The sequence below is a fragment of the Anser brachyrhynchus genome (genome assembly GCF_964034855.1).
Source record: "Anser brachyrhynchus genome assembly, chromosome: 8".
In the NCBI taxonomy this organism is placed as follows: domain Eukaryota; kingdom Metazoa; phylum Chordata; class Aves; order Anseriformes; family Anatidae; genus Anser; species Anser brachyrhynchus.
Window position 1 is genome coordinate 10,718,146 of NC_137702.1, and position 24,814 is coordinate 10,742,959.

Sequence of the window (24,814 nt, forward strand, 5' to 3'; positions counted from 1 at the left end):
CTTATTGTTGGCCACACTCCATATTTTACCCAAGATGTTTGAGCCCGCTCTGCCCACTGGCAGCTCTGTCTCACCTCCTCGGAAAGTAGAAAGCTTGCAAGAGGGCATTTTAATTCCGGCTCTAGACCTAAAACAAGGCGTGTGTTCCCTGCATCTTCCCCCCTGCCTTTGCATGGGTCACATTTGCACTTGCATTGCACAGCCAGTGCTCGGGTAGTGCGTATTAAGGTGGCAAACGAGTCGTGTACATTTACCCAGCTAACGCACGTGGGCCGTGCTGCATGTCGGGTATGTCAAAGCGGTTCTTCCTGCACGGCTTTTGCTGCCTGCGAAGGGGCTGCCCAGCACTTTGGTGCAGACCAGGCACTCATGCACCGCTCACAACAACCAAACAGTTTTACATGCAGAGGAGACTCATCTCGCTTCCTTATTTTCCGATTTCACCATTCAAAGGTGCGTTTCCTCCTTTTGAAGAACTAAAACTAGAAAAAGGAACGAACCTAGGCTTCCGTTCAGGGCTCAGACTGCAAGCCACGTTTTTTTTTTCTTAGTATTAAAAGGCTTGGTGAGGTTGTGCTTGATCCAGCCCCCCCGGCACAGGAAGCAGGGAGCCCACACGAAAGGGGTGTCGCAGAGCAGTTGTGGAGCAGTGCGGTTTGGGGGCTGTGGGGACAGCAGGGCTCTATTCTGGGCACTGCCACCGAGCCAGCGGGTGACCTGGGGGCACGGCTCCACTCCCCGTCCCTCGTCCCTTCTGGGCATTATCTGCACTACGTCCTGCCTGGTACAGAAGGCAGCTCTTGGCACCACGAAGCACCACCGAGCACAATCCCATACAGTCTCAGCCCCTCGGAGCATCCCTCTGGCTGCTCCCACTCGCTGCTGACCTGGGACCCACCCTGCTCCCACTCGCACTGGGTGTCCCACAAGTGGGAGCAGCCCCTGCCCGTGGTGTGCGGCCAAGCGTGTCAGAAACAGGGAGGGTGTGTGACTTTTATGAGTCTTTCTTAAAGAAAATCTTTGGTGTATGGGTAGATCCAAGCCCAAAATTCAGGCTCCGGCAAAGCAACGGGAAAAAAAACACTCCCCATTTCGCAGTGAGCCCGTTTGAGAGGTGAATGGGAAATGGTCTGGGCGAGCACTTTTTCCAAACAGGGTTTATTTGTCTAAGCGATGCTGCAGCCCGAGCATCCTCCTTGCTTTTCCCACCCCAGGAGCAGACGGGCAGCCCCACTCCATCAGGAAAGGAGCTGAGTGGAACCACTCGTCCCATGGCGGTGACAGGGGGCACCTCCAGCACCAGCGGGCAGGTGACATGGGACACACCGGACTTTCTGCCTGCCACCCCCCTGACGTGACCCTTCCTCTTCGGGGGAGATTTAAGGTGCTCTTATATCTCCCCGCCGTAAATGGCCTCGTAAAAGTGACAGAAAGACGTTCATATGGATGCTTGTTAAAATTTTATTACTAATCACCTCCAAAGTCAGCTGCTGTATTTAACCCAGGCTTGGTGGGGGGAGAGAGCAGAAGGGGCTCTGCCTGGGCTGGATGAAGAAATCAAGACCAGAAAGTGTCAGGGGAACAAGGTGACAAGTGGCAGGGACACAAACCATGGACACGGGGAGGGGTCTGCAGGAGCAGCAGCGCTTAAAATCCCCCCAGCTGCCGACTGTCCGCAGCAGCCACAGCCACGTAACAAGGCCAAAGCAGGACAGGCTCGTGGAGCACCAGGAATTGGAGACCTCGGCTGACCTCCTCCCATGCACAGAGGCTGAGAACCAGATCTCAGGGGACAGGCAGCTCTCCAGAACAGGGGGCTGTCACCAGCATCGAGTGCAGGACAGTGCTGGGGTGGCAGACCCTTCCACTGGGCTGCAAGGACAGCAGTTATGTTTCCTTTCCTACCCGAGTCAGGTCCCATCCTCGCACATAAAATTGAGCTTAGGGCAGAGAGAAGGAAGCCCAGAGACACCACTGCCGTGGGGGCAAGGGGATGCTCAGCAGGTGTAAAGGTCTCACAGGGCACTGACACGCTGCTCCTTCCTGGAGCATCCGTGGGAAAGGAGCATGAGGAGTTTTGCTCTCCCCAGGGTGACAGGTGAGGAATAAATACGCTGTCAGGAGGGAGGAAGGGGGAAAAGAAGGAGCCTGTGCAAGGCATGTTCTCAGCCACCCCTTCTGCACCCACAGCTCCCGAAAGGAAGCTCAAGAAAAGAATGGCCCAGATGGCCACCAGGGCAGGCCCAGAAGGACCAGAAGAAGGCCACCTGTCCTGCCATGCCAGGGGCACACACAGGGTCCCACCGGGGCAGGCACTGCTCCACACCTCGGTGTGATGCACCGAGCAGGGGGGACCAGCCCTGATCAGCTATTAACAAAAAGATCTGCTCTGTGGTGGTGAAGAAGCCAGGGCGACTTCTCCTCTTGGCCAGGTGCTGGGAGCGGTAGGAAAGTATTCGATTGTTGCAGTGAGAAGGGAACAAGGGAAGAAAAGTCCTATATTGAAAAGAAATAGCTTTGAGAGTCTCCTCAATTCATAACAGTGCCCAGGTGACTACAGGTTACACGAAGGACAACCTCTCGCTCCTACGACCTCTTCTGCCATTGCCACTGCAGCTGCCTGCTCCCAAGGCCAAGGGGAACAGGAGAGGGAGACATGCTCCCTGAAGGATGCTCTCGGAAACCTCCCCCCCATCGCTCCTCCCTCCAGCTTTACGCCACCCCAGGTGTTTTTTGGCAGGTCCAGCATACCCACTCGCCCTCACCCTCGCTGCGCCGAAGCATCTCTTAGTCCCCATGGCTCTCCGTCATCGCTTCCCAGGCTCCTGGCACTCTGGGAGCTGCTGTCTGTCTGTCTGTCAGGCCTCACATCCATCTTCGGGGCCTCTGTATAAATCTCCTAGAGGCCTCTTTGCTCCCTATATATCTCTCTAATTAATGTTAGTATAAGTAAAGCACAGCCTTTTCCCCTTAATAAGCAGAGTGCTGACTTTATTACAGGTTTTTTTTTTTTCCCCTCTACTGGCTTCGGAGCTCTAAATCATGTCCAGGAAAGCGCTTACCAAGGGAAATGCTATGTCCTGGCCCACACTGCCTGCACCCCAGACCACTGGGGTGGGCGAGGGGTGGCGGGGGGAGCGCGGCAGGGCACCTGCGGAGCAGCGCCAGGAGCCCCGAGCTGCCAGGCTAGCCGGGGTCAGGCGAGAAGTCAGAGGCCATCGATGTGTTGTCTGGCGGAAGGCAGGGTCCAAGCAAAACAAGGTGTTAAATATCCACTAATTAGAAGTGTCAAAACAGGACTGGGAAGGCTGGGGGAGGGCCTGGAAACATGATAAGCGGGGCTTGGCGGGGAGAGGCGCGCAATCTCTGGACCGTGCCGTGGGCGAGTGCCACTGCAGTGGGGAACTTGGGCTTCAGCTGGCATCTTTTGGTCCAGCTGTGCTCTGAGGAGATGTGCTCTGAGGACACTGTGGTCAGCCATCAGTCTGCTCTGCTTTGGGCCGTCCTGTCATAGAAGCACAGAATGGTTTGGGTTGGAAAGGACCTCAAAGACCATCCAGTTCCAACCCTCTGCCATGGGCAGGGATGCCACCCACTAGATCAAGTTGCCCAGGGCCTCGTCCAGCCTGTCCTTGAACACCTCCAGGGATGGGACATCCACAACCTCTCTGGGCAACCTGTTCAGTGCCTCACCACCCTCTGAGTGAAGAATTTCTTCCTAACCTCCAATCTAAATCTGTCCCTGCCACCCCATCGCCATCCACTGCAGGTGTGCATCTTCCCTTCCCTCCTCTCCAGGAAACCTGCCTTATCTTTCCTCCATGTGCACATATTTCTGGACTGGAATGTATCTCTTCCAAGATCCTGGAGAAGCAGAAGAGAGGCCCATGGCTCTGTCTCCTGATGCTGCACAGCAAATTACCAGTGGGGACATCATGGAGGAATGCCTGGCCGGCACGCTGGCCTTGGTTCATTGTTTCTCCAGCCCTCTGCCAGCTCCTTCTGCTCGTGCATCACCCGGGTGTGATGTCTGACAGCAGCCCACCCGCACGGCGTGCCACAAACACCGCACTGCTGGGATGACAGCGTGCGTGCACTGCTCACACCCCCACTGCCCGACCACATCCCCATCCCGAGGCACACATCGCGCTGCCACGTGATGGGGACCTTGCAGCTGAAGAAACACCTGGCCTGAAGCAAGCTGGGCATGGGGAAGTGGTTCCCACCGCCGTGCCAAGCCACACACGGCTCAACCACCACCCCGGCGCCCCAGTCAGCGGCCTGCCCCGAAAGGGTTAATGCTCCCCGTGCCCTGGGTGCTGGGGTGAAAGGGTTACCTGCGTTGTGCTCGGATCCCCTGGCCATAATGTGATTTCTTGGCACTCGCATATGTATTTATGCAGTTTTGCCAACACCCCCGCCCCGCCATGCGGTGGCTATTGATCAGGCTAATGGAAGGGATCCGGTTGCACGTGCTCCGCCGTGCTCCCACACAGCCACTCCAGCGCTGCCCAGCCAATCAATGCTGTGGTGCCCCCGAAAATCTGCCCTAATCTCATTTGCAGATGTGTTATCGCTTAATAAAATCCGCACTTGCCCTTCCTCTCCCCCCCTGCTCAGCTCCGAAACGCATTTGCACTCTGGCTCCCAGGCCGGCTCCTGTCGTGCCCCTGCATCCTGCTGGCCGCGGAGGGGCTCAGAGTGCCCTAAGTGGGTAAGGGAGGGATGGAGAAATCATCCGGCCTCTCCCGGGTAATCAGCGCTGCCTGGCAGTGCCAGGGGATGCTCCTGGGGACACGGGCTGGGGCTGGTGGGTGAGGGATACCTGCCTCTCGTCGTCTGTAGGGGTGGCAGTGACAAGAAGGAAGAAAAACTGTTCCTCCTGAAAACATGGTGGAAAGTGGGATCGGTTTTCTCTAGCCTGATCACACGCGTTTCCATGGTCTTTGGAAAAGAATTCAGGAAAAGAATTCACAGTCACCTCTGAAAACACCAAGGGTACCTGCTACACAAATGGGTATCTTCTGTGAGCAGCCCAAGCCACGGTGACAAGAGGAAAGTCCTAGCTAGTCAGGGGGATCAAATGGGACACCCCCCGTCACCATCTTCTCCAGGGGGAACAAGCTTCATTTCTCCAAGAACAGCAAAGTCAGAGACTCCTGCTCTCTCCAGGGCAACCCTTTGTCCTGCCTCTGCTCCACCAGCAGATCTCGGTGCTTGGCACGTCTCCACTAACTCGAAGGCACAATTCTGTGTCACAGGAGGGGATACAAATGGTGCTTGCTGGTCACAAATGGGAAATGTGATGCTGCTGGGGGGGTTTCCCAGGAATTCTCAGCTCTGCCCACCTCTGGAGCCCTACACCCAGCCTTCTCTGGCACCCACAGGGGATGCTGTGCCTCTCCTTAGTGGGGTGTGCTCACCCATCCCACCCCGATGGGTCTCACCGCTGCGCAGGGAGCAGCCTGGGGACCCAGGGGCCCAGGGACAAACATGTGCCAGCAGCAGGCTGACGCTGAGCCCTGCTGATCGATGGCGTGCCTCCGAGCCCCGCGCGTGTGGGGCTGCTCCCCCGGGCCCGAAACCCGATGCCGAGATTGAATAATTCAGGGGGAGAGCTATCAATGGCTTCTCAGCTCTTCAGAGAGGAGAGCAAATTGAAAGGCTTGTCAGGAGTCAAAACAGAGCAGGGCAAAGCTGGGCTGAATGTCAGAGAGATTAAACAGCCAGAAAGCCACAGGGATGGGGACGGGGACAGGAGGCAGCCACTGTTTTTCGTGGGTCACTTCAGCAGCCGCAGGAGGAGCTGGGTTATGGGGCACCTTCACAGCAAGATCGGTGATGAGCGCTACACAAAACCTCCGACAAAGAGGATTTCGGTGGCTCTGGTTGCTTAGGATAAGGAGAAGGAGCCTGGTGGCACGATGCTGCCCCGAACTTAGGCACAGGGTGCCCAGGCACCTCCTTCCACCAGGGGCCAGGGGCCAGCCGTGCTGGGACCATGTCTCATGGGGGACGGGACCAGCCCCATGGTGGCCTTCAGTGCCAAATAACTCCTCCAGTCCCAGGCGGGACGCTGCACCAACAGTGGATGATAAATAATGGTGATATTTCAATAGACACAGGTATGATAATGAAGAGCTATCCTTCTTTTGCAAAGATCACTTGTAGAATTAAATATTTATAAATGATATTTAGACTCTCAGCCCTGTAAAATGCCTTTTTTACACAGATAATATATGTTGACTTGTTGGAGAACCAAACCAGTTTGATATGATTAAATACAGAGCCAAGTGACATGATTCATGCCCCTTCTTCACCAGCCTGTAGCACATGTAAGACTTTCTCAGTACGCTTCTACAAGACATTCACTTAAGAAAAAAATTAAAATATATCCACAACCATCCCAGCTGCAAAATGCATCGAAATCCCCCCAACACCCCAAACGCCTCTGTCAGCTTTGCAGCGTCTGGCTCGCAAGACATTATATTTCGCACCACACCAGGCAGCTTTCTTTTATGGACAGAGTTTAATTTGTGCTTTACGTGCGACCTATATCCAGCTCTGGTGCCTGACCTGCAGCCCTCATTGGGGGAACAAGGGGCTGAAGTGGAAGGGATGAAGGTGGGAGCTACAAACCCGGTGGGCAGGCTGTGCCTTCTCGCAGCGCTTGGTACCACCATCACGCACCCCTGACGAGTATTTTTTTTAGAGGGATGTGACCGGCGGTGTGTGCGTTCCCCAGAGCCTGTGCATACAGACAAACAATCCTGCAGTGGTTTCACATCTTGAAAGTACTCTCCACAGCCACGAGGGCTAAAAAACAGAGGCAGGAGAAAGAGGAAGAGCGTGTGAAGCTGGCGAGATGTGCCCAAGGACACCCGCCCTGCGCAGCTCCCCCAGCCCTCAGGGTGATCTGTGTGGAGCCTTTATTTTGCAGTTCCACGCGTAGCAGAAAGGGAAAGCTGCCCTTGTTACAGAAGGCAGGTGAGACACCTGGCTCGAGGCTTCAGAAGATAGAAGAGGAGAGCAAGTGAGCTGGAGCAGCGTGGGGCACAGTGCGGCACTGGGGAGGGGCTCCTGCACCCGCATGGGCACTGCCAGCTCCAGAGAGGTGAGACAGGGACAACAGGGACAGCTCCCGAGCCACACTGCACGCACCATGACGAAGATGTTGAGAGAGGCCATGGAAATGCTTGGAGAGGCAGAAAACTTCCCTTAGTGCCACCTCGAAGCTCCCCATGGCTGGTTTGCACCAAACCCCTCCCGCAGCAGCACCGTAGGAGCAGCCGGGCTGGGAGCCGGCTCCGCGGTGAGAAGCGAGGCCGGCTCCTCGCCCTCAGCCTTGTTAAACAGCACAGGCAGCACGACTGGAGGGAGAAGTTTCCATTAATTTGCAGGTGCTGGGGGGGAAGGGGGGGAAGGAGAGGCCAGGTGCTTTTCTGGACGCTGCCCCCAGCGAGCTCCCCCCAGCCAGCCCCCATTGTTCCGCAGCCGTCCCGCCGAAGGGGAGAACAGGCTGGGGAAGGGGCTGAAGGACAGCAGACACCTTATAAAATGCCTCGCAGAGCACGCCTGGCGCCTCGCCGCGCAGATGCCAGCAGCCCAGCCCGGCTCGCCCCCGCGCAGGTAGCGGAGGGGGGCGCACATCAAAGGCGCTGGTTTTGCAAGGCTCGGGACGCGGGAGGGCGTGAATTATAGACTTTGATGTCTGAGCAGCGGCAGAGGCATCGGCGTGAAGATCGTTTATAAATCGCTATTTACGGGTCTCCACAAAGTGCCAGGCAGGCCCTTAAAGCGAGGGATCAGGTTTAACTGAGGGCTGCTGCAGGGAGCGGCGGCTGGAGGCTGGGCTTCACACGGGCAGGGCGGTTTTTTAGGGTGTCTCCATCCCAAATGGAGGAGATCCACCCCGGGGAATCTTCTCAGACAACTTCCCCCTGCCTTCCAGCTTAGCAGCAGTTCTGGGGGGTCTCAGTATGGGGGGACAGGGCGCAGTTAAAACCCACGCATCCTGGGGGAGTAAGCCATCCCGATTTAAATCCACTCTCCAGAACTGCCCTATGCCCATGGGATTAAGCCTGAATGGCACCAAACCCAGCTCCTGGCTGTTCCTTCTTGCTGTTCAAACTGCACAGCAGGCTGCTGCGAGCAGAGCTGCCTCTTCCCCGAGTCTTCAGTTAAAAGCTCGTGTCCAGCAGCTGCACCAAACTTTTTGAACACTTCTGCTATGTTTTAGAGGTCCCCTGTGAGACAGACCATACTGGGGTTTCTGATGAGCCCAAATCCAGATCTGGCGCCCCAAATCAGTGGACACTTGAATGCTGTCAGATCCGGAGCAGACAGGCATTCCCACTGCCCTCTTTTCACCTTGCAGCCTCGGGTGGCAGCAACACTTTGTTCCACCCTTGCACGTGCACATGTAAACTTTTGATAGCACGTATTTCTCCTCGCCCCAGCTGGTCTCCGGGACTTATCTCAAGCAGGACGTGGAACCTCCATCCCAGCCCAAACCGACCCCTCCTCAGACACAGTCATTTTTATGTCCCGAAATATTTATATACTTTGCACAACCGTTGTTTGCAGAATCTCTCTTGGTGGCTTCCACACTTTGCGGCAGCCCCTGTTTGAAGTCGGACCAGATGGGAGCCTGGACCAAGGATAAATAAACCAATCGAATCTGGGAAAACAAGCCCCCGAGCCTCCTGCCTCCTTCCCGGGCCGGTGTGCAGGTCCGGACCGGGAGAGGGGGGCAGGCTGGGCTCTGATGCTCGGACTGCTCCCTCCGTCCACCCTTGAAGTCCCTTCCTCCGGGCAGAGTTTGGTATGTGCTGTTTGCAGGGGGCTTGTTTTTCTAACATGGTGAACACATGCTCTCTCCCGAGAATCATTTATTTTACATCAGAGATCCTGGGGCTCCTGACACAGAGCCTTGCAAGATGGTTTTGTACTCTTCCCCCACGAGGAAGGAAGACGCATTCCTGCAGCTACCGCGGCAAGAGCGGCAGGTCCCGGACGTGTCCTCCGCAGACCGGCCTCTCCCTCACTTCCCTCCCAGGACAGAGGTTAAACGTGACACCCTGAGGTCAGGGGATGCTCCGAGGGGCTCCTTCAAAGTGTCCCAGGGAAAAAAAAATCCTTTTGTTGACGGCAGTCTTCTGCTCGTGGGGCCCCGGTCGGTCAGATGGATAGATCAGATGAGCGAGGCAGCGTGGAGCCTGGTTACGCAGCAACCAAAAGGGCACGTTACAAGATTATCCGCTATTTTGGCTGTGCCCCAACATCGTGAGCCTCAAAGGAAGGTGCAAAAAACTCCTGAGGACATCTGCCTGCTGTCTCCTGAGCCGTCCAGCAGCAAATACATCAGTCCAACGCCGGGCACACCTCCAGCACCGCCGGCAGACCTGGTGCTGCCATCATCCACACCGAGTTGCTCTGCCGCTGCAGGACCAAGCACGTGTCCTGGCCTCTGGTTTCAGGACAGCCAGCCCTCCTCTTCTCAAGGGCTGGAGGTCCCCCAAAAGCCCTGGTGGCCACAGGGGTCCCCCTGCATGGGCTCCAGCACCCACCTTCCTCCCCTCGCAGGGGAAGCGGGGCGAGCAGTGCATCTCTGAGTAACCCGATCCGTTAACACGCAGCTCCTCTGATGTGGGCAGCTTGTGCTTTACAGCATTAGAGGAGCAACATTTCATGGAAAATTCAATAAATACCCCTGTACAGCCAGACATCTGTAAACAAAGGCTTCCAAATTCAATCAGGCTGTGGGCTCAGAGCAGCATTTATAGGCTACAGCATGGAATATTATATAGGAAAGCAAAAAGCAGGGGGAGGGAGCAGATTCCTGGAAAATGAAAGATCTTACAGCACTCCTGTACCCTGACGAAGGATAACTACGTCTGTGCCACACCACCGTGCCCCCCTTGACAGGCTGGGGCAGCCACCCGCTGCCAGCCTGCCAGTCTGTGCTGGGCACCCAGTGCAGGCATCGTGATAGGAACCTCGCTGAGACCGAACAGCATGGGACAGGGGTGCCTGCTCATCTCCGCTGGCAGGATCAGGGCACCATCCTCCCCACGGTGACCCAGCCGCCCACCCACCATCTGAAGGTGATGACTGTGGTGCAGGCTCTGTTTTTTCAACAAGCCCACGATGCTTTGTGAGCATCTGACAGCCGCTGCTCCGGGCTCAGCATCACCACATGCTGGTGACAAGGGCAGGAGGACCACGGGCCCTGCACAGGGCAGCTGTCACCGAGCAGCCCTGCATGGCTGGGACCACGTCTGCATGACTGCCTGGCACCCTCCGGCAGCACCCACCAAGGTTATCAGCCCATATTTAGGGCAGGCCGAAGCAGGCATTTGTCTCCTCCTTCCCCTCGAGTGCACTTTTCCTTACAGCTCAATCAGGCTTTACGAACACACCGCCACACACGGAGGCCAGTATATATAATAAATAGTGCCTAGCTCTGAGGGCAGCAGCGGTAAACTATTGCCCAGGGGACAGGAAGGTTAGTGGGATTGTGATCTAAAACCTGAGGCTGGCAGCTCTGCGCTCCCTGGGGAGAGATTTCCACCGCTACCGCGAGGAAAACAATCACCGCTCTGGTTATTACACTTCATTTATTGGTTTGTTCAAAGATCACAGCCAGGTAGGCCCTGAGTCCAGGGATGCTCGGAGCAGGGGTCCCCTTCTCCACGAAGCCCTTCGTGATCCCAGGATGGCTCCTGCCCTCCTGCCTTGGAGGATGCCTCCTGCCACTGCTGGGGTGATGCATGGGACGGCGGCTGGCCCCGAGGAACGTGGGGAGGGGACCATCCAGTAGATGTCCCGTTGGGAGTGGGTTTGGTTCCCTGGAAGCACCTTCCCTGTTATCTGAGGTAACCATGGGCTGGAAGGGACTCATCCACACCTGTACCTCAGAGGACAGAGGGCAGGATGTGAAACTCAGCTGAGCATGGGCGCTCAGGCTGTAGGACACACGTCGCCAAGTCCACCCAACTGGCCTTCAAAGCCCTGGGAAAAGCAGTTTCCCATGGTGGAGATGTCCCTGAAAGGGGGGAACAGGGGCACCACCTGGTGTGCTGGCACCACAGGCAGTGACCGGAGCAACCCAAAGCACCTCCTGTCCCCTTGGCCCGTGGGGAAGAGCACCGGGGATTCAGGAAACGTGGGGCACTTCCCCAGCCCCCCTGAGCCAGCTGCCCTGGAAATGTTCCTGTAAACTCCTATTAATTAGCTGACACTCGGGCTGTGCAAACAGGCTGCCCCCTCCCCGCGCCCCCCAGGAGGCCGCGCAGGAGCAGGCCGGCCTGGGGGCCGAGGCTTTGGGCGCATTCTTCCAGTTAATATTCCAGCCCGCAGTTGCCAAGGGATCGGGGCTGGCGTTTCCCCCCTTCCTCCCCCTCCTGCCTCCCACGGCACCAATGGGGAGCGGATGGCCAGGTTATTGCCTCCCCCTTCCCTTCGCAAGCAGATGCGTTGGGAGCCGGAGGAGGAGATTGATGGGGTTTGTAGAGTCTCCTTCCTGACCACCCACCATGGTCCCAACTTCCTTGGGCCTTTCCACACCACAGTCATGGCGATGGCTCACCAGTGTCCACCATATAAAAAAAAAAAAAACACAGCCTGGGTACATCTACTGGGTGACACCTGCAGCTTCAGAGGACCTTCCTTTGGTCCCAAGTACGTCAGATGAGATGGGAGAGAGAGAGCTGCTCCTCCATGGCCACATCCATGCAGTGATGGGAACTCAGTGCGAGCTGAGCTTCAGTGAGATCAGGTCCTTGAGCCACACCAAGAAAAATCCTTCCCAAAAAATCCTTCCCAAAGCCTTCTGTATGTCACTGCACTGCAGAGAGTCCCCAAAAGGGCTGCAGAGCAGCTCTGGGCTGCACAGTGCTTGTACAAGAAGGTCCTCCAGAGCGATGCCGCAGCCCCTCCTGGGCACGCCAACTGGTGTGAGCTGGTCTGGCAGCTCCCAGAGGGCACCAGGGAGGGGAAAAAGCCACAGAAACCACCAGCACCATGCTCAGCCATGGGCAGTGTCTGAGCAGAGGCGGGGAGCTCACGAGCCCCTTCTCAACACATGAAGGACCGGCTCGGGGACAAGGCAGCTGCCATCACATCCCGTGATTTTGAAACCAAACCAGCCACCCCCAAAATGGAGAAACAAATCAAGCGAACTAGACCCGTTGGTAACATTTGGGCCATTTCCTGTATGTTTAACACATTTTCTATTAAGCCCACGACAAATGGCGAGGGCTCCAGGCGTAGCCATAAAGGCTCCCTCCTGCCGCAAGCCGAAGGGGCTGCAGGCAGGGAGGGGAAGGTGAGCCGGCACAACGGGCAGATGGGAGGTGAGCGCGTAATTCACAGCAGATCCACGATTTGATTAATTTCCCTGCTTTTCCTGCTGGAGAATTCCCCGTTTTATTGGCCGTTAAAAGGCACCGCGTTGCCTGATTTCGGAGCAGGGCCGGCGGCGGCCGAGCAGCGCCGGGGGGACGGGGGCTGGCTGCGGGGACCTGCCAGGAATCAGGTGCTCTGGGGATGCTCTTGCCAAAGGATGGACACCCCCTGACCCCCAGGTGGGGGACCCAGCTCAGCGGCCAGCCCCGGACAAAGCCCCTCCGCCAGGCGAGCGGACCCTCGCCCCTGCAATCCTCCATCCCCATCCCTCCCCCTCCCCGTCCCCGCTCACACCGAGCTGTTGGGATCGGCCCCCGTGGAAGAAAAAAAAAAAAAAAAAAAGAAAAAAACCGCCCAATTTGTCATGTCATGTCCAGCTGTTAACCTCCCGTTGCCGAGCCATAGGGAAGACTTGCTTTCTTCTATTTATTTATTTGCCACTTGGACAATGGAAGGCCCCAGGCCTGCTGAGCTCTTCATAATAAAGCCACCAACGATCCCCTCTCCCCCCGCGCTCCCCCTGCAGCCAGCAGCACCAGCCGAGCTGCAGGTGTCAGCGGGCATTAACCCGTGCCTCGCTCCCGGCCCCATTGAAAAAGGGCCCCGCCGGGGAGGCAGCCGGCGAGGGACGCCGGGGCTGGGGGGTCCCCAGGGCTTGACGCACGTGGAAGGCTGCGCACAAAGAGGAAGCGGAGGAAAAGGCCAGCCGATAACCATCGCTCCGGAAAGCTTATTGCGCTGCTTTGGGGACGCTTAGTCGGGGAGCAGCCAGGGGAAGAATGGGGCTGTCCAGCCACCCAGAGAGCCTCTGGGGGGGGACATAGCCACTGCAGCCCTGGGGACACTTAGCAACGCGGGCAAGGGGACGGGAGGCTGCGGGAGAAGCGGGAGGGTCGTGCCTGCTGGCTCGGGTAAGCCTGGCCAGCACCCGGGCTGAGGGTGCTCGGGGGGGTCTTCCCCACCCAGGGTTACCCTGTTTTCTGCAGTAGTGCTGGGGGTGGGTTGGGGCAAGGAACAAATGCTTCAGAGGTCTGGCTGTGCCCTGGGCGGAGAGGAGGAGAACGGCATGTGTGGGTTCAGAGCAGGTTGCTGTGCACCATCCGAGCCCTGTAAAGCTCAGCTCTGCTCTGGGGCAGGCTGCAGGCAGCTCAAGCAGCCCAGAGCTTGGGGTCCCTTGGGAAGCTGTAGTACTCTGTCCCATGTGGCCGAGGTACAGAACCCCTGCCTAGGGACGGATGCTCGAGAAGCATGGAGAAAGCTCCTAGATACATGCTATCCCTGCATCTTCCTGGGCTCTCCCTCGGGCAGGCGCCAAACTCCAGGCTGGCACGAAACTACGGGGACTCATGGGATTTCGGGGAGCACCAGCAGCAGGGCAGCATCTCCTCCTACTTGTGAGGTGGGGGAACCGAGGTGCGAGGAGGGAAGTAAGTCATGTTCACACTGGCGCCACAAATGTGCTCTGTGCCACCATATGTGGCCAGGACAAGGTCTCCAGGTGCTGGGTGCTCACCAGCCCGAGGATTTGCAGGGGTTGTGGCATGGGGATGTGGCTGGGATGTCCCCCAGCCCCAAGTCTGGGCAAAAGCCCCAAGAGGCGGCACAGACCCTTGAGACCACGAGAACAGTGTTGGGGACACCTCCCCGTCCCTGTTGGGTGAATATGAAGAGGTCACCTTGATAAAGCACTTGGGGTCCCCTGAGCGCCCCGAGTGCACCCAGGAGCCCCCTTTGCACCCTGACCAAACACCAGCTGCCGACAAGATCATGGATACCCCCTCCTCTGGCAGTAGGGACCCCGGCCATCCCCGTGCCCACTTGCTGAGACTGAACGGGAGCCCCGGGTTGCTTTTGCCTTCGCTCCTCGGACAATGAACCGCCTCTCCGGTTCCTGGGAAGGCAGCGGCGCCGCGCAGACCAGGCGGCAGCGCACGCGGCCAGTAACTCCAGTAACTCCTTCCTGTCTGCCGGGCTGTCTGTCAGGCCTTCCTCCCCCTGTCAATGTCACTTTATTTGCTGCCGGGGTGGTGATGGGATCGCTATTAAAAGCACAAGTAGAAGGCATTAAAATGCATTTCAGTTAGTCCGGGATAATAAAGGAGAGCGAGGGGAAGGGGGGAGGTGAAAAGAAGGAAGTTTTAACTCGCTAATAAAAATCAAATGCAGGCAGTTTGCAGGAGCGAGCGGCTCAGCGCTTCGCCTTTCTCTTGTTAAGGGCCCGCTGCCATAAATAACTTCCCCGAGCGAAAGCAGAGGAGAGCGGGAGAGCGAGGACGCAACAACACAAAATTTTTCATTTTTCTCCATAAATCATTTCAGCGTGTGATAATATTTGTTTTTTCTAATGAGTCTCCTGTGATCCATTCCGGGAGCTAACATCAGGGCCTGTCAGGGCGTGATGTGTGGGGCACTTCAGCGCTTTACAAAAACCACCGCCTCGACAGACTTCCCCCCCCCGCTCGCTCACGCTCAGGACGAATGCAGCCAATTTTTTTGCTCTGGGATTTGGGGATCTCTCTGCTCTGGCACTGCGTTCTTCAGCATGGAGCAATGCAAAGGCACCCCCTGTCTCTGCCATTCCGATTTGTGTGTTTTTTCCCCCCACTTCTCTCTGGTTTTCCCCTTCCCCTTTGTCCCTCAGCAGCAAGCACCCAGGACGGTCGGCTCTCAGGGTGAGGAAAAGCCAGGTGTGAACGGGAACCAACCGAGGAGACCCCTGGCAGGGAGCCCCCCAAGGAAGACTGGCAGAAGGCAGGAGCTCAGCGTGCCTTTGAGATGTCTGTGTCCCATGGGGGCCCAAGCAGTGGGGATGAGATCTCACCGAGATCCCTTCCAGTCCTCCGCCCCGACCGGCCGTGCAGTGCTCACTGCTCCAACCCAAGGAGCAAACTCAACGCCAGGAGATCTCAGACCTGGGGCAGGGATAGGAACAAGACTGCATGTGTTCAGCCCCAGGTGAACAAGCTGGTGTCAGCCCTGCTCATGACAACCAGCCATTACAGCTCAGCAGGGTGCTGAGCACCCAAGCGGGTGGGTTCTGCTGCTGTGGGCAGCAGTACGGACCCACGGCCCCATGCTCCCATCCCAGCAGGGCACCAATGGACTTGTGAGGCTGACTTCAGCCTTGGGGCATGTCCCAGTTATGCTGGCAGGATGGACAGAGGATGCTGCCAGTGTTTTACACCCGTATTTAAATGGATGGCTCCTATCTCCAGGGTGGTCCCTCCACCATCAGATATGTGGAAGACAGAGGTCATTGCAGTGAGAAATAATGGGAAGAAGAGAAAGGGGGACACAAAGTCTGTTATACAAAACACAGAAGAAGAAAAGAACCCAGAAACAAACTTGAGCTGAGATCTCTTCTCTCATTAGCTTGAAATCCACCAAAGACTTTGATGAACCTTCGCTGTGAGCATCACACACCAAGAGCGGTGAGCACGGCGCATCCTGTGCTAGAGGAAAGCAGGATATCCCCGTGGGGCTGGAAACCAACGCCAAATCCCACTCCTCTGCAGCACGCCCCAGGTGATGAAGAGCTCACTCTGTCTCACTCTGATCCTTCTCCTTGCTCCTGCAGTCATCACCATGACTGCCAGAGCCAAGGCTGCTCTTAGCACCACCATCATCATCGGGGTTATTATTATTATTAACATCATTGTTATGGTGTTTCCAGAGGAGGCTCTTAACTCCGGTCATCGGGATAAAGGCAAGCTGGTGGCATCTTCAGGGAGTCATAATGGTACAGGGCCCAGCTCAGTGTGTGTTTACTCTCTGCCAATGTGTGTGAGAGAGAAAAAGAGAGAGAGGTAGTGAGATAAACACTGTCATGGGCCGCTTCCATCATCTACTCACAAGAGCATAATAAAGCCCTTGTAATATACTAGAACTTGTGTGGTCCCGGGGTCTAATTTGCATACTAATTACTCAGTGCAAATGGGAACGAGAGGTAGGGGGAGGGCGCGCGGGTGAGGGGGACTGGACTATTTGCTCTGCCATTTCATATCATGCTAACAAGCTAATCCGGCGTGCAGTTAGCTCCTGATATATAACTGCTCATTAGTATTATAATAAAGTACATGAAACAACCATAAAACGTTATATACTGCACAAGTGTTGTTTTCTTGCCAATTATCTGCGGGCGGATTTATCACCGCAGTTGTTGCAAATTCCCCTTGGTGAGGTTTGGGTCGAATAAAGAAAGGTGTTGGTGTGAGGGGGGAGTGGGGGGGCTGCTTTCAAGGGGGAGAACATGTGTTTTCTTAAGTAGCACTTACCGATGCGCCATTTCGTACGAGAGAGAGGGAGAATGCTGCATCCCTAGGAGGCTGAGAGGGAAGGGGAGCCCAGGGCTCCACGCTCAAATCGAACAAACTTCTGCCCGTCAGGGAAACGGGACCAGAGCCCTGCAGCCTCAGCCAGCTCCTCCTGCCACTCGCAGCGGGGACAATCGGGAGTAACCCAGCAGCAAATCTGGAGTAGCAGCAGGGTCCTGATTCCTGAACCAACGGTGAGACATTGCTGCTCAGCCTGGGCTCTGCTTTTTCCTGTGGCACCGGACCCCTGATGGCTCTCAACACCTGGGGTCGGATGGGGAGAAAAGGACACGGTGGTCCCAGCCTCCCCACGGGCTCCTCCACCGTGGGGACCTCTGGATGGATTTGCCTCCACCAGTGCCACCGGTGATGCTGGTATGGTCTAGCCTGGCTCATACCCTGCCTCCCAGACAGCTGTGCTAATATCAGTATTAAAATACTTCCTCCCTTGCAGGATCTGTCCCTGTGGAAGTACGTGGTGAGCATGCAGCAGGTGGGAACACACCTTTACTCTTTCCCTCAGGGGTGGGATAACTGAGCCAGCCATTACCAAAACGCTGTGGATGGATTGGGGGTTAGAAGGGCTGTGTGGGACCCACAGTCCAGCGTCCCCTTCCCAAACCCCACCTGATGCCCTCACCTCCACCTGCACACCGACATCACCTTCTCCCTCTTTCCTCACTGTTCCGATGCTTGGGGGACGCTCTTGCTCACCAGTAGATGGGTTACACTTAAATATCTGGATAAACATGAATAATTACTGCCCGGTGAGTCCCAGGAGCCAAAGGGGATCTCCCACAGCCTTAGACCTAGCAGCAGGATGGACTTCAAGCCAGAGAAGCCAATCGAGGACAGGGCAGTGCCTAAGGCAGAAGGACCACGGCCGGTGCTATGAGGTACACAAGCAGCTCCATTTGGTGTGGAAAGGGTTTGCCCAGCGCATTTGCCTACAATGAGGCAAAGCTGTTGGAGGAGCCAAAGCCAGACCAGAGCCCTACCCAAATCCTCCCCAGTACCGCTCTGGGAGCCTGCAAGCACCTCTCAGGGCTAGGCACTGCTGTGGACAATATTTCTGCCCCAGATCCGTGCCACAGCCATCCCAGGGCACATGCAGGGGCACAGGCTTGGGGTCCTCCATTGACGCCCTCTCAGCAAAGCTGTGACAAGACCACGGACCCTTCCTGCCCCAGGCACTCCTGCTCCTTGTCCCTGAGGGCTGCACGTCCTCCTGCCTTTGCAGGTGCTGGCGGAGCTCGCTCTGCCTGATGGGCACTTCACCCAGCTCCTTCAGCCCTGCTCAGAGATGCTCTGTGCACAGCAAAGGGCTGACACCCCTCCAACCTGCCGCTTTTGCAGCTTCCCCGCACACGTGCCTTGCAGCCAGGCCCACAGGCAGACACACCAGTCACTTTTAAAGCTCCTGCCAACCTCAGCATCCCGCCCTGCCCTCCCAGCGAAGTCCCCCTGCAGCAGGACCCCCAGCAACCTCTCCCATAGCCTCGCCAGCACAAAAGGCTGGAGCCCACTTGCACAGCCTGGTGCTGGCACAGCTCTGCCCGGGCGTGCACTGCCTGGCACACACCCGGCCGTGTCTCCCGACACTTAGCAGAGGTGATCGGGAGGCGCATGTCCTCTTCCACCGGGGCTCGGCGGCATAAATCAGGCGCTTTTTCCCTCTTGCAAGCAGGGGTTACAAATGCAGCCCCCACCGGGGGATTTCACACGCAGCCATTCTCCCTCCCTTTCACACACACACACACACACACACACACAAGCCCCTCGCTGTGAAGCATTTGCTTATTTATGGCTTGTTTTTGTCAAGCGGAGGCAGGACTGACAGCTCTCGGCGGTGGGGCTCTGCCGGGCTCCCTCCGCAACAAGCCCATGATATCCATTCTGCTGCCAGCGGGGAGTGAATCACGCCAGCCCCAGCACTCCCTGGGCCTGCCAGAGCCCCTCTTCGCCTCGACGAACCCCGCAGCTTGTTAGCATCACAATATTGGGAGCAAGATGTGACCCAGCACTGCCGGGCCCCCTCCTCCTCCTCCGGGCTGAAAGGAGAGGGCGAAGCGCGCGCACACGCTCCCATCTCCACCTCGGCGGGGAGGGAACGCACAGATCCCCCACAGGGCACGAAGGGGGCTTCAAACCATTTTAATAAACTGATGGGAGAGGCAGCAGCTCCCGTTGGGAGAGGGCCACGTTGCGAATGCCGGCGCTTGCTCTGTCCCGTCAGCATCCCCTCTCCTCCCCGGCTGGTGCCCGCTGATGTCCCCGACGGGCACCGGGACGTGGCAGCGAGCATCCCGGTGCAGAAGAGTCCGGGGACACTCTTCCAGACCCCAGTGTCCCCAGTGTCCCAGCAGGACCCCCGCAGGGAACAGGGCAGCACCAGGGGACCCCGCTCCGCTTCCCTCCCCGAACCCCTCCGGTGACCGGGAGGGGAACTCCTACTTACAGCTTGTTCCCAGGAGATAAATAGACCTCGGTAAAAAGATTGCTACATCCTTTCAATAAAGATTTTTTCCTCTTTCCCAGACAGCTCGTGAAATGTTTTAAAAGCTTCTCACATTTCCAGTGAAACCCACAGAGAAGAATTTTGCTTGTTATCAGCCCTGGAAGCCCCTGATAGACGGATGATATTTTTCCCCCTCCTTTCTCTCTCTCTCGCACTCTCTTTTTTTTTTTTTTTTTTTTTTACAAGCTGAAAAGAGAGTCACAGTGTGTTTTATAACCGGCTCTCTGCATTTCAAAAGCTCAACGAGAGCTCTCTGCTAACCCCGATAAGCCCAGGGCTCTTAGTGTCTTAAATACCTTTGACAAGCTATACATTACAACGCTAATAATTTGCCAAATTTGCGCCCATAATATGATATCTGTAAAACGTCAAGGGTGGTAATGCGATTAGCGGCCTCAAATGAAATATCGAACATTCAGCGTTTAGGCCCTGAATAGGGGAGAAAGGAAAGGAAATCAATTTCAAAAGCAGGAGGGAAAGAAGCGATAAGCGTGTAATAAAAAGGGAGAGAGGGGAGTATGGACAGGCTGGGAGAAAGAGCATCTTGTTTTTCATTCTTCCCTTTTTAAGGCATCCGAGGCTTAAAAGAAGGAAGAAAAAAAAAAAAAAAGAGAGAGGGAAAAAAAAAAAAAGAAAACAAACATCGCTGAATGAAGTTGGTCTCAACAGTGCAAAATAACATTTGGCCACCCTAACAACCCCAGGGTTTGGTGGATGGTGACGGTGGGGGAAGGACCCGCTGCTTGCTCTCTGATCCCCCCCATCCCGCTCCCCGCCCCGAACAGTTCGGGTCCATAAAACACAGGATGTGAAATTACAAGTAGTCTGAGGGTGGGCTGCCCCCTCCCCTCTCCCCCACTCAAGGTGGGGGAATCGTAATGTACTAATTATCTGAAACCACTCCGAGTAGAAAAGAAGCTGTCACATACCAGGCTGCAGACTAAATAACAAACATCCCACACCTGCGGCTTTATGAGCGCTGGCTGCGGGGGCGGCCGGGGGGGGCACTCCCCAGCGGCACGGGGGACAGCCTGCTGCCAGCGCCGGGCACCGGATGCCAGAGCCGGAGCAGGAACCTCGCCGCTCGGTGATGGGCTCCGGGGTGGGTTTGGTGTGACATGCAGCCCACCTCCGAGGGGCTGGGTGGCACGCTGAGAGCGCCAGAAGGCACCGAGGGGATGGGATCCTCACTGGGGAGGGAGGAGAGGAAGAGGGATGGCTAACGGTGGTGGGTCTGGCCCCCAGAAACACATCTGTCCTCTGATCCCCACCGTCCTACGTGCCATTCTCACCACGGCAAGGGTGGGGACAGGTTGCTGCTGACCCTCGCGCCAGCACAACCGAGAGAAGGTCCATGGAGGCACCGAGGGAGCAGAGCATCTCCCGTCTCTATCCCTCTTCCTTGCAGCTGGTGCCTGGAGAACGCTGTGCATACCCGTGGCATGGCTTGTGGGTGCTCAACTGCCATAATCTCTGATCTCCGGGGTTGGCAGACTGAAGCAATGCATCAGGGACAGCCCACCAGCAGCCCCACGCACCTGGTGGGGACAGCAACAGTCTCCAAGGCAGCAGGACCAGCAGGATGCACACATTGCGTGGTGCCAGCTTCATTCTGCTTGGCTCCTCTGGGGCTTTAGCCTCCGTGCCAAGGCTGAAACGGGGGGAGAGGAGAGTCCCACCACTGTGTGCACAGGCACTAGAAAGTGGGTTGGGGCCCACCGAAACCCTCCCATGGAGGATTAATGATGGTACTTGGGCAGTAAAAAAGCCACGAGTACCACGGCTACTGGGCACCACCAGTCAGCAGGAGACAGCGGTCAGTCAAGAAAGCTTTGGCTTAGAATTGCCATGGCATACAAGGGATTTAAATTAAAGTCTCTTAGTGAGTGGGGCCAGGGCTGGAGGGGAATTACCCCAAAATACCAAAGACAGAGTACCTGAACTCTAGCTAGAGTACTGAGCTCCACTCACCATCACAGGGAAGGTGCTGGATTAAATTGAGTGCTAATTTTCAGGACAAGTCCAAGGGTCAGATTTCCCACCCATGGCAATTCGCCTTTCTGAATGAAGCTGGGAACAGCCAAAGGGACAGGTCCAGACCAATGCTGCACTGCCAGGATGGGCCTGATGTCTGCAAGACCCAACGTGGGGACCTTTCTGAACAGAGACCTGCAGCAGTCTGGTGGGGACAAGGAGGACAAATGCTATCCCTGCCTCTCTGTTGCACAGGCAGGAGGGTTGTGAGCACAGGGCCATGCTTGGGGTGCTCAGTTCCAGGTGAGTCCCAGCAGGCAAGCCTGATGCTGGCATGCTGGGGTTCAGCCACCCCTCCGGTCGGCAATGCAACACAGCATCTTGCTGAAAAACATCCTCTGAAAGTGCAGCTCCGGCAGTGAAACAGACAGGACTGGTGCTCCAGGGTCAGGGTGCTGTCCTTCCCCCTGCTATCACACGCAGCAGATCTGACTTATGCATCCCCCACCCCACCTCACGCAGGGACAACCCACGCTGACCCTGTGCTGGCGACGGGTACAGCAGGCGCAGAACAAACGCCTGGCCGCCCACCAGAAGCACGCCTTGCCGCAACCTGCAAATCCCCTGGGCCCTTCCCAAAGGCACCAGGGGCTCCAGGCGGCCCTGCCTGGGGCGGTGGGGGAGAGGAAGGTGCTGGTCCCCGGCTGGGGGAGAAAAAACAGGCCGGTGCGGGGGCAGCACACGTGCCCCGTGGCCAAGCATGGAATGGCCATTACAGGGCCACTTCTTGCGGCACCACGAGTCATTAAAGCCAAGAGCACTCGGGGAGCCATCAGCACCAGCCAAACGACTTCCCCAGATGTGGCTCCTTCTCAGGATGTGGGAGCCCCCATGGACACCCACCTCCGATCCCAGCTCCTCCAGACAAAACATTCCCAGCGTTGGAGTCTCCACCCAGGACCCCGCTCGCAGGAGCTTTCTAGGCCATTTAGCAGGAGGCACTGTTTGGTTTTGAACAGATGTTGCCTTCCCCCTGCCCCCAAGGTCCCGAGCGGCTCTGCTGCCTTTGAGCCAGGGAGGCAAACGAGTTTTGCACACTTGTTTAAGGTCAGTCAGGTGCACGCGCACAAGCACACATGTCCGCACGCACGCCTGGCTGAGCGGAGGGGCGCACAGAGAGGCACCCCGCAGGAGCGCACAGCAAGTGCAGGGAGGGCTACGGCACTGCTCAGCCTTTAGGCTGCCGGCTCCTCCTGCAGCCAGCACAGGTGCTGGAGCATCGCATTTCCACCTCCAAACCGGAGGCAAGCACGTCCTCCTCCCCGGGGAGATGTGGGGCCAAGGGAAGACCAGACCTCGGCAGGAGGCAACGCATCAAAACAGAAAACAGCTGCCTGGGCTCCGTGGGCAAGGCACAGCTTCTGTGTCACGACTGCTTGAGTGGAAGAACAGTCAACCGCTCGCAGCTTGGAGGCGATGCACTTATTTATTCCTAAAACATCGCACCAAAGCGGGCCACCTGGGACCTGCAAGCTCACTGAGCCCCACGAGCCCAGCTCACCTGCCCGGCCCGTGGCACGCGGCTCCCCACCCAGCTACGCAGGGCTGGCATCTTCTGACATCAGTCATTTCTCTGCTGGCCCAAATGACTATTGATCCCTTAACACAGAGGTGTAACAGCAGCCCTCAGGCGTGTTCACTGAGCTCCTGCTTTAAGCTCCTTGTCTCTTTCTGACTGCTGTGCTGCAAATCTACTGGTTTCGTTCTGGTCAGAACGGGGGCACGGCGTCTGTACAAGCCCCCTTTGGCCACTCCCGTGGGACAAATGTACACACGTGCATCCAAGTTGCCTTCTCAGAGTCAGTCCTTGAAGAATATCGCCCCGCTTCTACTGGGTGATGGGCACAGGGAGCCTTGAGCTTATTTACTGGACGCACTTAAGGTCCTAGCATCAGGGGAATGAAGACTAATCAGGACCTATTTAAACAACAAACCAACACACGGACACACATCCCAATTCAACACTTTCAGCAGCCCTTTGTGCTAAACCCAGCCTTGTGCAGCTCAAAGGCAGAGGAAATTACAACTTGGTGCACTCTAGAAACATCTAAATATCTTCTGAAAGAGCTTTGTGGTCCAAATGAAATGAAATCTAATTTGTCTTTGAGCTGTCAGAACCGTGCAGGTGATAAGCCCTCTTTACACCACGATCTGTACACACTTTTTGAGGGCTTGTGCGGGGTCTTGTACAGGTTTGAACCCCTACCCCACACAGTGCGTGTAAAACTGCACAGAGACACAAATGCTCACGGTGCAGCAGCTCCAAGCTTCTGCTGGCAGCCACATTTCCAAGCCCGGGGCCAGTTTTTGGCTAAAACACTGCAGGGTGCAGTCCTTCAGCACATGGGATTCGTTAGCACAAATAGGAAAACAATCTGATTGACTCGATACAAGCAAGGGAACACGCAAGGGAAGCTGAGGGGACATTGTGGAGGACCTGAGCATGCACTGCGGTGTGGCAGCACAGATCCAGGCCAGCAGAGGAAGGAGAGCCGCAGCCCCTCCGCTGATCAGCTTCGTGGCTCTGCCACGCTCCTCGCTTTCCTATGGCACAGCTGGGCCCGGGGGGGCTCTCCCTGGGTGCCCCCATCCCAGCTCTGCTGCAGGAGGCTCCGGCAGCCCCGGCTTGCAGCGTCTGACCCAGCGCTCGGCAGAGCGGGGCGCCGCGCGGAGGGCTCTTGTCCAGGGACCCGCAGCCTGACTTTGATTAAGTGATGGACACGAAAACACACACAGACACAAACACAGCGCGAGGCAACGTCCCCGGAGGAATGGGAAAAAAAGAGAGATAAAAACCAAACAGCCGTTTTCACCCCCCAAACCGTATAATTTTGTGTAAATTTTTACTTTAAACATCTCTTTTTTTCCTGAGCTGTGATATAGGCCCTGTCAAAACCAGGGCCAATTACTGCCATTAGGTTCCCATTATGTCACTGCTTCTCCCCCCATTATGAAGGTCTTCGGCACACAGAGCTATAATCTTCACTCACTCTCGCTCCATCACTCCCAGAAGGAACAAAATTGTTTAAAAAAAATAAAGCCTTTATTTTGCCCCTGTCAACTCTGAAAAGGAAGGAAGGGAAAAAGAGAGAGAAAGAAACTGGTAAAGTTTTTAACTCTGAGGTTGCCAAAAGGACCGAGAAGAAGCGTTTAGCACAGCCGAGGGGCACGGAGGACCCTGCGGGTCGCCCCAATGGGTGGCTCCCCTCACCCCTCACCCAGGTATTTGCTCCCCTTGCCCTCTGCCCATGCAGACCCGTGATGAGCCTGACTCTGCCACTGGGAATAGAGAAAGGGTGAGCTACTGTTGGGAGAGGCACACCTGCCAACATTCATCTTGCACATCATGATCCTTCTGGCATGGGTAACAGGGATCTGCTGCGAAAGCAACCACACCTTCTGATCCCAAATACCGACCAGCCTCTTCACCCAAAGGGAGCCTGGGCGTGACGTGAAAGCATCCTTGGGCACACGTGGACCTGCTTGCTGTGCGGGACCGTGCCCAGGAAGGAGGAGTGGCTGTGGAGGGCTGAGAAGACCA

At 56.5% G+C, this 24,814-nt stretch overlaps 1 protein-coding gene and 1 long non-coding RNA gene across 8 annotated transcripts in view; one reads left to right on the forward strand and one right to left on the reverse strand.

Moving 5' to 3' along the window:
* The window catches only part of RNF220 (ring finger protein 220), a 196,305-nt gene that overhangs the window by 125,672 nt on the left and 45,819 nt on the right, over positions 1 to 24,814 (reverse strand). The window lies entirely within an intron of this gene.
* The window catches only part of LOC308199358, a 59,031-nt gene continuing 34,217 nt past the window's right edge, over positions 1 to 24,814 (forward strand). Inside the window, exon 1 of the long non-coding RNA XR_013954588.1 lies at positions 1 to 24,814. This exon is cut by the window's right edge and continues 18,052 nt beyond it. This is a non-coding gene — a long non-coding RNA (uncharacterized lncRNA).